The sequence below is a fragment of the Myotis brandtii genome, unplaced genomic scaffold, assembly GCF_000412655.1.
Source record: "Myotis brandtii unplaced genomic scaffold, ASM41265v1 scaffold6, whole genome shotgun sequence".
NCBI lineage: Eukaryota > Metazoa > Chordata > Mammalia > Chiroptera > Vespertilionidae > Myotis > Myotis brandtii.
Genome location: NW_005370271.1, coordinates 2735258 through 2748523, shown reverse-complemented (window position 1 = coordinate 2748523; position 13266 = coordinate 2735258). Strand labels below are relative to the sequence as shown.

Sequence of the window (13266 nt, the reverse complement as noted above, 5' to 3'; positions counted from 1 at the left end):
TGCCTCACCCATATGGGTCCTGAGTCATTCATTCATTTATTCCATCCATCCATTCATTCACAAACCTGCATTGAGCACTTACTATGTGTCAGATACCTTACAGACATTATGTCATTTAATTCTCAGCAATCAATGTGGACATAGAACCAGTATGCAGCCGGCTAAAATTTAACTCAGCCCTAGTTTCAAAGCCTGTGCTCTTTCCACCTCATCCCACTGTCTCTTAGAATAATTAAATAGATTTTATAATACAGGATGGACATCACTGAATGCTTAAATAAGCACATTCTATATGGAGGGAAAGAGGGCAGTAATGAATATTTTATATAAGGTGAAATCCCACCTGACCAGTTTATTAGAATTCTTTGAGAAGTGAACTATATCGGGAGATAAAGGGTGACTTTTACAAAAAAGCCTTTGTCAAGTTTCTACCCCAAAGCCTATTAATAAAATTGATTCATTGTAGAATTGGGCAGAGGTGGGTGGTGAGTGGGAGGGAGTCTATTTTTACATGGTTAGAGAACTGGCTTAGAGACAAGAAAGAGAGGGTGGAAATAAATGGGTGCTTGTTCAAATGGAGAACGAGTGTTCCCCAGCAATTGGTACTGTTTGGTCTTATATAATACCCAATGTGCACGCATTGAGCACTCAGTGTGTGCAGGTCATGCATTAAGCATGGGGGGGGGGGATACCCAAATAAGCCAGCCTCATCTCCCCTCCTGGAGGAGCCCAAGGAAGGAAGTACTCTGTGATATCTCCAAGTTTTCAGAGGACGGGAAGCACCTCGGTGGAGTGACATGGCAGGACATGGGAGATAAAACTGAAGAGGTGGCCAGGGAAAGGGAAGGCGCCCCAGGCAGCAATCAGAAGATGTGAGCTCTGGGACCAGCAGCGTCACTGACTTGCTGTGTGACACGAGGCACGTTCTTCCCCTCTTTGGGTCTCATTTTTCTCTCCTGTACAATGAAGGGATTTGCCTAGAAGCCCTAGATCTATGAGGATGTGGTGCTTTGGATGGAGAACAGTGACTTGAAAAAGGACCTGGTGATGAGAGTCTCCATTTCTTGTGGCCAAAATGTCCCCTTCTGTCCCTGCACCATGATGGGGACCACTCTTCCTCATTCATGAGCAGTGAGGAGGGGGCAGGGAGCCATGGGGTCTGTGATGCTGGGGCTTGGAGCCCAGCCTGGAATCCCTCAGTGGCATTAGCTACGAGTGACTCAGCGTCATAAATAGCTCCCATCTGGGTGAGCAACGATAGCTACAGCGATCGAGCGATCTCTGTATCCACACACACACTCTCTGTGCAAATATGCGGCTCTCTGTATGCTAAATATGAGGTGCCCTGGAGACGTTCCTCCTCTTAAAAGACTATCTGGTATGAAACTCAAGACTGTTTATTTAAAGAAACAAGTTTACAACTCTGCACGTTGAATTGCTGGTTGTGGGTGGTGGAGAAGAGGCGATGTGGATGAAGGGACGCTGGATGTGATCTGAGCTTGGGGGCCCTGGAAGTGGGGCTGAGGCTGCCTGCTCCACCTTCATCCTCTGTCCGCAGCTGGAGGGGCTGACGGACACCACACACAGATGCTTGAGATCCTAGAGTGGGTGTGTGTGTGGTGGGGGGAGTGTTGAGCCATAGTTTAGCAGAAATTGCATAGGAACTGGGAGTGACAGGAGAGCCAGGTTCCAGCACTGTTGTGTGCTGCTGTTGATCTGGGGCAGTTCATGAATTCACTCATTCACTCATCGAGCATGGACCAAGCACCTGCAAGGTGCAGAGGCCACTTGCGGATACAGACAAGAAAAAGTAAGTCTAAATTCAGGCTTAGTGAACTACCAGCTAGATGTCTTTGGGCAAGTCCTTTCCCTTCTCTGAGCGTCCGTTTCCCATCTCTGAACCGGGGAATAATAAAGCCACCTAAGGTTTTTGGGGGGGAGCATCACTGAATAAGGCAACACACAAGGAAGTGCTTCTTGGTTGCAAACAGCTCTAAAAAATGCACACTAACGCTATCCCACCACACTGTCCAGTTGATCCATCTCATTCCTACTTAGGAGTGTTCTTGGTGATTGTGGAGAGGAAACATCATCATGACCCCTGTACCAGGAGTGGGGGGCACTGGGCACCACCCATGGGGTGGCTCTGCAAGTTCCCTTTCCTTTGCTTCTTGGCCGAGCTGGGATGCAGGGACCTTCAGTCAGTGAGCAGAACAGATAGCATGCCAGGGACACACAGCTTCCTGGGGGAGGAGAGAAGGTGTTGCGGGTGATGGAGAGAGCTTCTGGGAAGCTGGCTTTCTGAATGGCACTGAACCCCAGACCCACCAAAGGTATGCCCTTGCCTCTCCTGAGGCCACCACTGATACTGTCGGTTCCAGCAAGGGGCTGGGCAGGATGCAGACCTGCCGGGCATTCCCCTGGCCCCACCTCACCTGCTTCCTGACAACAGTTGTCCATGTTGGTCAGTGGTTCAGCAGTGCTTATATTATACCACTGACAGCATTGCTTTCTGGCTTAAATGTGATTTCTGACTGGTGACAATGGATGGAATTTATTGTCAGCTATATCTGGGTTGGAATTCTGGCTTAATGGAAATCTATTACATCTCTGGGATCCTCAGTTTCCTTGTGTGTAAAATGGGGCTACTGATAGCACCAGTCTCATACATTAGGTGCCATGTAAGTGCACGTTATTGTTGTTAGTGGTGAACAGATAATGTTTGTGAGGATGTCTACCAAGTTGTAGCCCTCACATTTTAGTTACCATCCTCTGCATTTTTCTAGGAGGCGCCTAGCATTCCCCAAAAGGCACGGATTGGGACTTACATGACTGTTTCCACAGCCTTTCACAAGGCCTGGCACAGAGCGGGCACCCAGTGCGACCTGCTGACTGCACAGTGCCTGAGGAGTGTGCCTTCGCAGCATCGTTAGGGCTGGTGAGGACCCTGTCCCACTCTGTCCTCAGATGAGGACACAGGTCGGAGAGGGGAAATGTCTGCTCAGTTTCCCACAGGGTGAGCGGGGAGCCGAACAGGGCCCTCACTCCCCGATCTTTCCACCCTCTGCAGTCAGAGCGTTTCTTGGGTGGACACCAAGGCTCTGGCCAGTGCGGGGGCCTGAGATGTGTGCTTGGGGGCCCGAGTATAGCCTGTCGCTGCCTCCTCGATGGTTTCCCCTTCCTTCCATACAGCCCTGCTCATTGTGCCTCAAGGAAGTGGAGATTCTTGTCTGGTCGACAGAGGTTGGGACAGAGGACTTGGCCCAGACAACAGAGGTGGTCCAGGAAGCAGGGGTTCCAGCAGATCAGCCGACCAAGGGCCATTTACATTGCCGGCAGCCTTCCAGGAGCACCCTGGGTCATCCCACATCTAACCCCTGAGTCTCAAAAAAAACCCAAAAACCAAACAAACAAAAAACACAACAAAAAACAAAAAAAGAAAGAAAAGGAAAAAAACGAAACCATGACCCCTGGGTCTCAGCTATTCCACAGTACTATTACTTCCTAACCCAATCTCCTCCAGCCCCATCCCACTGCTAGGAGAGGAGCGCGGTGAGGCAGGGCCCCACTAGTTCCCCAGAGCCTGGCACTTAGCAGGACTTGATAATTATCTGCAGAGAGCATGAATGAATAAGTAATGAGTGGCTGAACGACTGGGCCCAGCCACGTTCTAAATGCTGGTGACTCCACAGTGAAAAGGGCAGGCCTGTTCCCTGCCGTCAGGGAGCTGACAGTATTTGAATTTAAAACTAGCTACTGGATTGCAAACAGGGCAGATGTTACTGTTTTCTGGCCAGCAAGGTGGGGAAGTGGGGAAAGAGTGTATGTGGGCAGAGCCTGCTGACTGCCCAGGGAGTGGGCACTGGGGAACAGAGGAGCCTCCCGGCCGCAGGCAGGGCCACCTGCGTGCTGGGTCCTGCGGCTGACCTTTAAGAAGGCGAGGAAAGAAAGGCGGAAAGACATTACGTGTTTAATGTCTCCTCCTGCTGAGTCCCAAACAGCCTGCACATTGCCTGGCACACAGTTGGTATTAAATACATATTGTTCAACGAATGCAGGGTGGGCAGAAAGCATGTCAGGATGCTTCAGGTCTGGAGGCTTGTGAGAATCAAGTGTTAACGATCAGAATTGTTATGACTTATACTTGAATGGGGTTTTACTGTCCACAGACCCCTTTCAGACAACAGCTATTATTCTCACAGGTGAGGAGGACAGTCAGTGCTCGTTCATTACCGAGCACTCGTGTGGGGCGCTAGTAGTGTCAACATAAACCACAGGGCAGCGGCAGCACTTGTCACGTATCGGCCATGTGCCAACCCCTTTACATCCACAGCCTCTAATACTCGCATTAGCCTGCAAGGCCAAGGCCATAATCCCCATCTCACAGAGGAGAGCATGGAGGCTCAGAGCAGTCTTGATCTTGCACACCTGGAACCTGGTCTTACTCTAGGCGTGAGGCATAAAGAGCTCACAGCCTAATGGGGACACAACAGGAAAATGGACAGTTAAAACACAGTGTGGCATCCACGCAAATGCAGGCTTGTCAGTGGCGCCGCACTGCAAGGAGGCCGTGGTCAGGGCTTCCCTGGGAAGCGGATGCTTAGAGGACAGTGGAGCCGGAAGGGCATTCCAAACAGAAGGAACAGCATCTACAGAGACATGGAGGAAGCCCGGTCTTCCCAGGCACTCGGAGGAATTTGGTTTGGCCTTGGGGAGAAGGAGGAGGCTCAGAGGTTGTTGGGGCCAGTTATGAGGAGCCTTGGTGGGGCGTGGGCTTTTAACAGGATTCTTGCTTAGTGCTCTGGAGCGCTCCTTCTGGGGGCAGGAGTGGGGGTGGGGGCATGGGAGGGGCAGGTAGCAGGACTTGTGCTTGCTGAGTGGTGGGGTAGTGAGAGAATGGACTCAGCTTCCAGGCTGGGGTGGTGCGTGGAGTGTGGAGATGCTGGTGCGGGAGATGCTGTGAGCACCAACCCTCCCATTGGTTGACCCACCATGTGGAGTTGGAGGTCCTCCTCCAGCTCCTGAGAAGATCACAGTGGCAAGTCCTGGTCTCTGCCCGAGCCCCAGCCCCAGCTCTAGCTCTATCCATGGCCTCTTTTGCCACCTGATTGCTCCCAAACTGTGTCCTAGCAACCTTGCAGCCCTCACCTTGGCAACGCGGGCTTCTGCACACTCATGATCTGATTGGGCTGCAAGGGAAGGTGGAGCTGGAATGCCTTGTGTCCACCAGGCATGCCCAGGGAACCAGCCCTGGCCGGCTGTAGGCTGTACCCCTGGGCTCAGCAGGCGGAGGCTGGCCAAACAGATGAGGGAGGTGGGTCTGGCCACTGGACAAGACTCTGGACTGGGAGCCTTTAAAGCTGAATTCTGACCTCAGGGGGATGGTCTGTCTGAGTGACCTTGGACTAGTCTCTTCCCCTCCCGGGACCTCAGTTTTCCCTTCTGTAAAATAAGGAGGTGGGATAACACCACCTCTAGAGTCAACTATTTTCCCATTTTTTATCTTTTCCATGGTTATTGCTTGGATGCTCTATTCTTGGCACGAATTTTAGTGTCAGACTCCAGGTTTTTAAATCCTGGTTTACTTGGACAAGTCACTTCACCTCTCTGAGCCTGAATTTTTCCCTCTGTGAAATGAATATATCTCATGCTGTCTCACCCAAAGTGTTATGAGAATCAGTTGAAGTGGTATAAACAAAAGTGCTTTATAAGTGACAAAGAGCTATACTGTTGTTAGCTGTGCTCAGTAATGATTTATTGAACTCCCTTCCACCCTCACCCCACCAGCAACAACAGTGTGTATTATTGAACACTTAGTGTATGCCAAGCATTGTGCTGAGGGTCTTACTCATATTATTTCATTTTATCTTCACAACAACCATATAAGGCACTTGCTATTATTATTCCCATTTTCCAGATGAACAAATAGAGGGCCTATATGGTTATGTATAGAAGGAGCTCAGCCAGGCTCTCTGGCTGCAAAACATAACCATTTAAAATGTTGTGAGGTGGCCATCTCAGGATCTTCTTTCCATCTTGGGTTTTCCTCTTGCCTGAAGTCAGGATCTAACTCAGCACTAGGTAGGCAGAGGCACTGCCATTTGTCAAGCATCCTTCCTCTATGTTACACGGATTGGTCCGCGCCTTAGACTTTCACATGCATGCCAAGAGTGTCCTTACAATGAAGATTTTGATTGAGGGTCTGGGGTGCAGCTGAGGTTCTGCATTTCTAATAAGCTCTCAAGAGATGCTGATGGTGCTGGCCTGTGGACCACACTTTGAATAGCTAGGTGCTAGAGGATTTAATTAAAATAGCATCTTATTGAATCCTGGAGTCTTGGTCTTATTAGCCCCAGGGTCACAGATGGGAAACTGAGGCTGGAAAGGCAATACACCTTACTCAGGGTCCCACAGCATTACTAGTATAAGGCGTCGGTTCAAACGTAAGCCCCTGTCAACCTCTCTGCCCTCATCTCTACCACCCTCTCTCTTGCTCACTTAATTATTCTTCTAACTTGACATTAACAGTGTCTGGGGCAGCAGGCCAAGCATCAGCTCCTGGCTGTGTGGTCCCTGCTCAGGTCTTGACTCCATGGCCGAGGCGAGCAGTGATCTCTGAGGCCCCTACTAGGAATCCTATCTTACTTTCAGTTCATCCTGAGCAGACCAGCTCCAATCCTGGCTCCCAGGATTAGATCCTGTGTATGTATGACTCATTCCATTTGCCTCACCCTCAACCTAGTTTTTTTAGAATCCTGGCTTTATTTGAAAATTTTGATATTTTATCCATCATGGATATTTTACATTAATCTTGTTTTGATTGCACCAGATGTTTACCTTGATGACTGAGTTTTTAGCATTTTGTACCTGAGGCAGGTGCCTCTTCCCTATCTCACCCCAGCCACAGCCGGCCCTGTGTCTTCTCCCTCCCCCTCCTGCCTCATGGCATCAGGATGCTGCCTGCACTGTGGTGCCCACCTGACAGCCAGCCAGCCCATGGATTTACTTCCCAGCAGGGGAACCCATTACTTTGTTTGCCCTTTGGCTGACCTACTCTAGAGATGGCAGCAGGGGCTGTGGGCCTGAAGGGCGGGGGGGTCCAGGCATTCACTCTGACCTGGGCTTTGCCTCTCAAGCCCCTTACCAGTGGGGTGGCAAGGGAATGACTCAACCACCGTTTAGATTATGCCAGCCTCTGCTTCCCCCAGTCCTCAAGGCTTTCCTGCTCTGGCCCCTGTTAACCTCCAACCCCCATCTCTACCTCTCTACCTCTCTCTCTCTCTCTCTCTCTCTCTCTCTCTCTCTCTTGCTCACTTAGTTTCTATCTTGCACCCTGTCAGGCTTCCTTCTACCCCAGGACCTTTGTATTTTCTGCCCGGACACTTGTCCCATAGCTAGCTGCTTCTTCCCATCCAGATGTCAACTTCAATGCCTCTTTCTTCAAGTTTCCCCTTCCTGCCTTAGGTGAACAGCCACCACTTTCCTTAGCTCACCCCTCTTTTAGTTCCTTCCTAGCACTTATATAACTTGGTGAAATTATTTGTTCACTCACTATTTTCTCTCTCCCCATTAGAATGTGAGCTCAGTAAGAACACAGACCCTTTCTTATTATTCATTTTCTCTCCAGCTCCTAAAATATTCACTGGCCCATCAGAGGTGCTCAGTGAGTGTTGAGAAATGAATGAGCCATTCTTGGGGCTTCAGTTTCCACATTTGTGAAATGGGATGACAACCCTAACCTCATGCTGCCAGAGTCAACAGCAAAATGGCCCAGGGGCGACGGCAGTGCTATCCCCATTTAATAGATGATGAACTTGAAGTTCAGAGAAGTGGTGGGACTTCCCCAAGACCACCCAGCCAGGAGTGCCAGGGCTGGCGTTCTCTGCAGTTTGGACGAGCACCTGGCTCCATGCCCTGCTCCAAGCGGGCATTCAGCACCCTGGGAGCTGGCTCTGACTTTCTCTGAGTCTCCTTCCATCTGCTGGTTGAACTGCAAGACCCTACTTGCCCACGTGGCTGTCCCAGCTTCCTGACGAGTCAAAGACAGGAATTATAATGGCTGGTTTTTGTGCAACACAAAGGCCTGCCTCTTGCAAATGTGGAGATAGATTTTCTCTGCGTTGGCAATTACTACGCTGAATGTCTGGGGAATAGTTTTCATCTTTCAGGCATTTTACCAAGATTAACTTCTGAACCCTGTGCTGCAATGCTTGTTGCAACTTGAGGGGGTGTCAGGGGGAGTGTGAGTGGCAGTGGCATTTGTCACAGAAGCTGGGGTTCAGAAGGGCTTGAGCCCCCCAAGGCACCATCTCTAGGGGTTTGATTTATTTTCCTGAGAGAGGTTTCACCACTGTCCAAAATGCACGGATTTTCTTGAGGATTCAAGGTTTTTGGCTTTTCCTGCTCTCTCTGGCCATCAATTCAGCAATGTATTCCACAAATATTTACTGAGAATATCCTAGGTATTCTTTTAACCCTGAGGATGCAGTGAGGGGACAAACTATATTCTGCCCTTGCCCCCTGCAATATTGGATCAGTAGGGGGGACAGATGTCAGTGCCCTGACAGTGACTGTCTATGTGACTGTGGATAGGCCCCTTTTCCTCTCTGGGTCTTTGGGTTTTAACTTCCTCTCCTTCCAAATCCCCCTGCTTAAAAGCCTTTGATGGCCCCTCATTGCTTAAAGAACAAGATGGGCATTTGGGCTTGATCTTCACCCCTCAGAGTCCAGCTCTAGTCAACTAGTTGACTTTTTACAGCACACGTTCTCTGCTTCCCTACCCCCTTTCACTCATTTTTATTTAACCAATATGTCACGTTCTAAATGCTAGGCACCAAGTGCTTCACAAATTTTAACTTTTTTAAAACATTAAATATAAATTTGTATTAGTTTCAGGTATACAGCATAGTGGTTAGACAATCATATACTTTACAAAGTGACCCTCCCAATATTTCAAGTACCCACCTGGCGCTATACATAGAATTTTAACTTGTTTAATTGTCACAGGAACCCCTTGAAATAAGTAGTATTGTGATTCTCATAATCTCCACTTTAAAGATGAGGACATTGAAACACAGAGAGGTCAGGAACTTGCCTATGTTCACACAGCTGCTAAGTGGCATGGCTGGGTTTGAACCCGGGCAGCCTGACTCCTGGTTCACACACTCCCCTTCAGGCCTTCTATTCTTATGAGCTTATGGCTCAGATTACTTTGAAAGGGAAGCTCTCACTTTTGTTTTATGGGGCTCAATTTGTCTTTTGGTCAGCTTGCAAATAGTTACTGTCCTCTGCCATGGTGTAGATAGGAAAGATAAACAATTTTGGCTTGGTCACACCTGTTGAGGGTTGATGTACACCCCCCCCCCCTTTTTTTTTTCTGAAATAGTTTCTCTAATGCACGTGGTTCATCTCCATGGTGTGGCCTCTCTCAAAACTTTCTGCTAAAAAACAGGAATGTTCAGAACAGATCAAGGAGGGAAAGTCATGATTCGAGTTAGTGGAACAACAACATTCGAATGGCAAAGGTTGTTGTTGATGTTAAAAATCCTTCTGCACTGAATGATGTGATGTCTTGTGTTTGCTTTAAAATAAGTCTCTCTGTGTGTATGATGAAACTGGGTGTAGGTATGGATGAAACAAAATTAGCCAATTGTTGAAGCTGGATGATAGATAAGTGGGGCTTTCTTATACTATTCTTTCTATTTAAAAAAATGTGTTTGAAATATTTCATCACAAAAGGCCCTTTGGAGACTGGCTCCAGCCTTTCTGTCCATTCCCATTTCACAGTTCCCATCTCGAGGCCCCTCTGGCACAGTGACATCACCCTGGTGGCTGTGATTTCATGCCTTTAGGCCTCTCCACACAGTCCCATCTGTCTGAGGTCCTTTTCTTTTTTCCCCACAGTTCATTGCTCCTGTATGGGAGAGCCCACAGCCTGGTATCCTCGATTAAAGCACTTACCACAGAGCAGCTGTTTTCTTTTTGGCTTCCTCAGCTGGTCTGTGTCCTTCTCAGGACACTTCCCTGTCTCCCTACTGCACAGCCAGTGCCCCAACACAGAGCATGTTTACCAAGGGAATAATAACAGGAATGGTAGCTACCATGTTTTTTGAGCATTTACTATGTGCCAGGCTCCATCCTAATCTCATGCAGGCTTTTCATTAAACCCTCATAAGTGGGACCATTAACTTGTCTTCTCAGAAGGGTACTTGCCAAAGGTCACGTGCCAGTGACAGAGCTGAGATTTGGACTCAGAATAAAAACCACTCAGCTCTGGGGCCGGAAGGAGTCAAATACGTATGGTGAAGTTAACGTTTTAAAGTCTTTAAATATACAGTGAAATTCAACAAAGGATGTTCCCCCACCCCCAGAACATCCAGTGGGGCTAGCGATACAGGACTGATGGCTCAGTGGGAAAAATACAGAGTCCAAACCTGCGTCATCCAATATGAAAGCCATTTACCTACCACCTGGGGCTTTTGCGCGCTGGGAGGGAGGCTAGTCTTTGGAAGAAGTGCTGTAACTGCGAAGTACACACGGATTTCTGAGATCTTGGTAAGAACAAAATAATGTGAGCTACCTCATTGACGACATTTCATATTTTTTGGATGTGTGGCATTAAAGAAAGCGTTATGAAAATCAATTTCACCAGTTTCTTTTTACATTTTTTAAAGTGTGGCTACTAGGGAATGTTAAATTGTATGTGCGGCCGTCATTTCTGCCTGGAGACAGACCTGTGTTTGATTCTCACGTCTTCTACTTACTTCTTACCCTCTTGTCACTAAGGTGGCCTTGCTTAAGGACCCACGAGCAGACCTGTCCTTAAAAGTTTGAAAATCTGAGATCCAGAGAAACCAATAAAATATTAAGGCTGTGGTCTTAAAACTTGCTCATAAAGATGGCAATGGTGATGGGCTTTTTGAATTCAAGAATGGGAACTCTTGAGCTCAGGGCTGTCCTCTGCCTGGCATCTCAGTGAAAAGGAGAGATGGACATCAGTCTGTAGCTGCCCCACACCACTTTGGTTTCAGCCTTCCATAGACTGACGCAGCTAGGCAGCACAAATGAGGAATATTTGTAATGTTGCTTGCTCAAGACGATTAAAAGGAACTATATTTGCAGATGGAATTAAGGTGGATTTTAAAGAAAAACAAAACAAAACAAAAAAACAACCACTCAGCTCTTCTCCCTGCATCTCAGATTTTAAAAGGCTTCTGTATGAATGTTATACAACAGACCCAGGATTTGGGGAGCCTGGGCTTTAGGCCCAGTTCTGCTACTAAATTGCTGCCTGACCTTGGGCAAATCCCTTCTGCCCCCTAGGCGGGGTCTCCCAGTGAGACCAGCAGTGAGCGGAAAGGATCACATGATCCAAGGGACCTCCCAGCCTCAGCTCACAGGGAAAAGGTTTCCACTTTCACATTTGGTTTTCTGCCGCTGAACTGGCTTTTCTATTTGGGAACCTCTCAGCTTCTCATACTTCTTCAACCTCTTTTCTTGCTAATTGCAACCTCCCAGAGCCAAACCTATTCACAACCTGCTGCCTACTCCCCTCACCTCCCTTCCTTGTGGCTTCACTCGGGAGGTATGGAGAGGAAGCCTGGGCAGGAGGGAAGAAGAGCATGTAGCTGCCCCATTTGTGAGGCTTCTCCGTGGTTTCTTGGTCCCCCTCCCCCACGGAAACTCAGCCTCATACTTTCTAGGGATGTTCTGGGGGCAGCCGGAGTCAGTGATTGCAGCTGCCAGCCTGGGGCATCGGTGTTAGACTCCTGGAAGGAAGTCCGTGGTCTTGAGCTAGAGTGGAGGTAGGAGCTTGGGGTAGAAGAGGGGGTGGCATCCTCCTTCCCCAGCTCACCCAGCTGGAGCTCAGGACCGTCTGTACCTATCTCTCCTCCCACCCTTTTCCTGACTTCCAGCTGGAACCCGCCATTGTACTGCCAGGCCTTGGCGAACTGTAGACCGAAGAGCGATCGCGACTAGGCCCCCCTCCTCAGCTCGCCCCTGACACTGCTGTGGGGGCGGGCGGAGATCCCCTAGCGATGCAAACACCCACCCCCATGGAGCGCGGAGGCCCCCCCGCCCCTCGGCTTTGTTTGGGGCTGGCGGGAGCTGTCCACTGCCGCGGTGCTGATGCGCCCAGCTGACAAGGAGCGGAGCCTGAGGGGGCGAGGGACTATCCTCCGAGGCCCTGGTGCTGAACTGGGACCGAACGGGAGAGGAGCCCGCGGGCGGGGCGGCTGCTGTCTGCCCGAGCAGTGCCGACCCCCACAGTGCACGGAACTGCCCCCGAGGTGGTGCTGAGCCCCGGCGCTCCCCACCTTGCCCGGAAGAGCCGGCGGCGGTGAGAGCTACGGGAGAGGGAAGGAGAGCCGAGGAGAGGAAGCCGCTGCCGGCAGGGAGCTCTGCGGCGCGGGCCTGTGACTAGGGTCTCTCGGGCGGAGGAGGTGGCGGCTCAGCAACAGAGAGCGAGCGCGCGTTCTACGAACCTGTTGGAGGCTGCAGCTCCTCTGTGGCCGACCTGGAGCCCGGACCGGACCGAAATTCTGGCACGCCTCTCCTCCCTCTTTTTGGACTCTTCCGCGGAAGCGCTTCCACCTGCCTGGGCTAGCACGTGTGCATGTGGGGTGGGTGGGTGGGGGGACCCCGAGCCCCTCTTCCGTCAGCCTGAATGTCAGCCGCTGAGCAGCAAGGCACAGAGCAGAGGCTTCCCCCTAGGGCAGACCTGCTCCCGGGGAGACCCAAGCTTCCTGAGAAAGGAGGCGGGGGCTGGTGACGGGGAGGAGAGAGGGCGCCAGCAGAGTTGTCTGTGAAAGCGAGAGGGAGACATGGAGGAGTTCCCCACAGTCAGTTCTGCCCTGAAGTTTGAGGACTTAGGGTCCTGTTACTTAGGGGACAAAGAACATCCTGCCTTGAAAATATCACACCCCCCTCCATTTCTGTGTCCAATAACCAAATGCAGGCCTTGTACCTGCTCTGCTGCAAATTTGACTCACTGTTCTAACTGCCTCTCATACATCATTCCTGTCAATCATCTACCATGCCTTAGAGCTTTCTAACTGTTCCATGTATTAGTATAGTGCATCTATAATAAGATGCAGTCTTCATTCCTTCACCAGCAAGACCCAGGACCTCCTCTCCAACTGTGTTCTTATCAGGACAAATGATCTGACCACTCATTCTGAACAGGTACCTGCTCTCCTTTTGGCTGGAATGTTCTTCCAACCATACTACTATGCTTTATCTTCAGGTTAAAGCATGCTCATTCAA

The 13266-nt window shown here is 49.9% G+C and overlaps 1 protein-coding gene across 1 annotated transcript in view; it reads right to left on the bottom strand.

Moving 5' to 3' along the window:
- CPLX2 (complexin 2) overlaps positions 1–13008 on the bottom strand; it is a 70974-nt gene extending 57966 nt beyond the window's left edge. The window contains exon 1 of the mRNA XM_005879393.2: positions 12486–13008. The gene's annotated coding sequence lies outside the window, so the exon portion shown is untranslated. The remainder of the gene's footprint in view (positions 1–12485) is intronic.
- Positions 13009–13266: the final 258 nt, after the last annotated feature.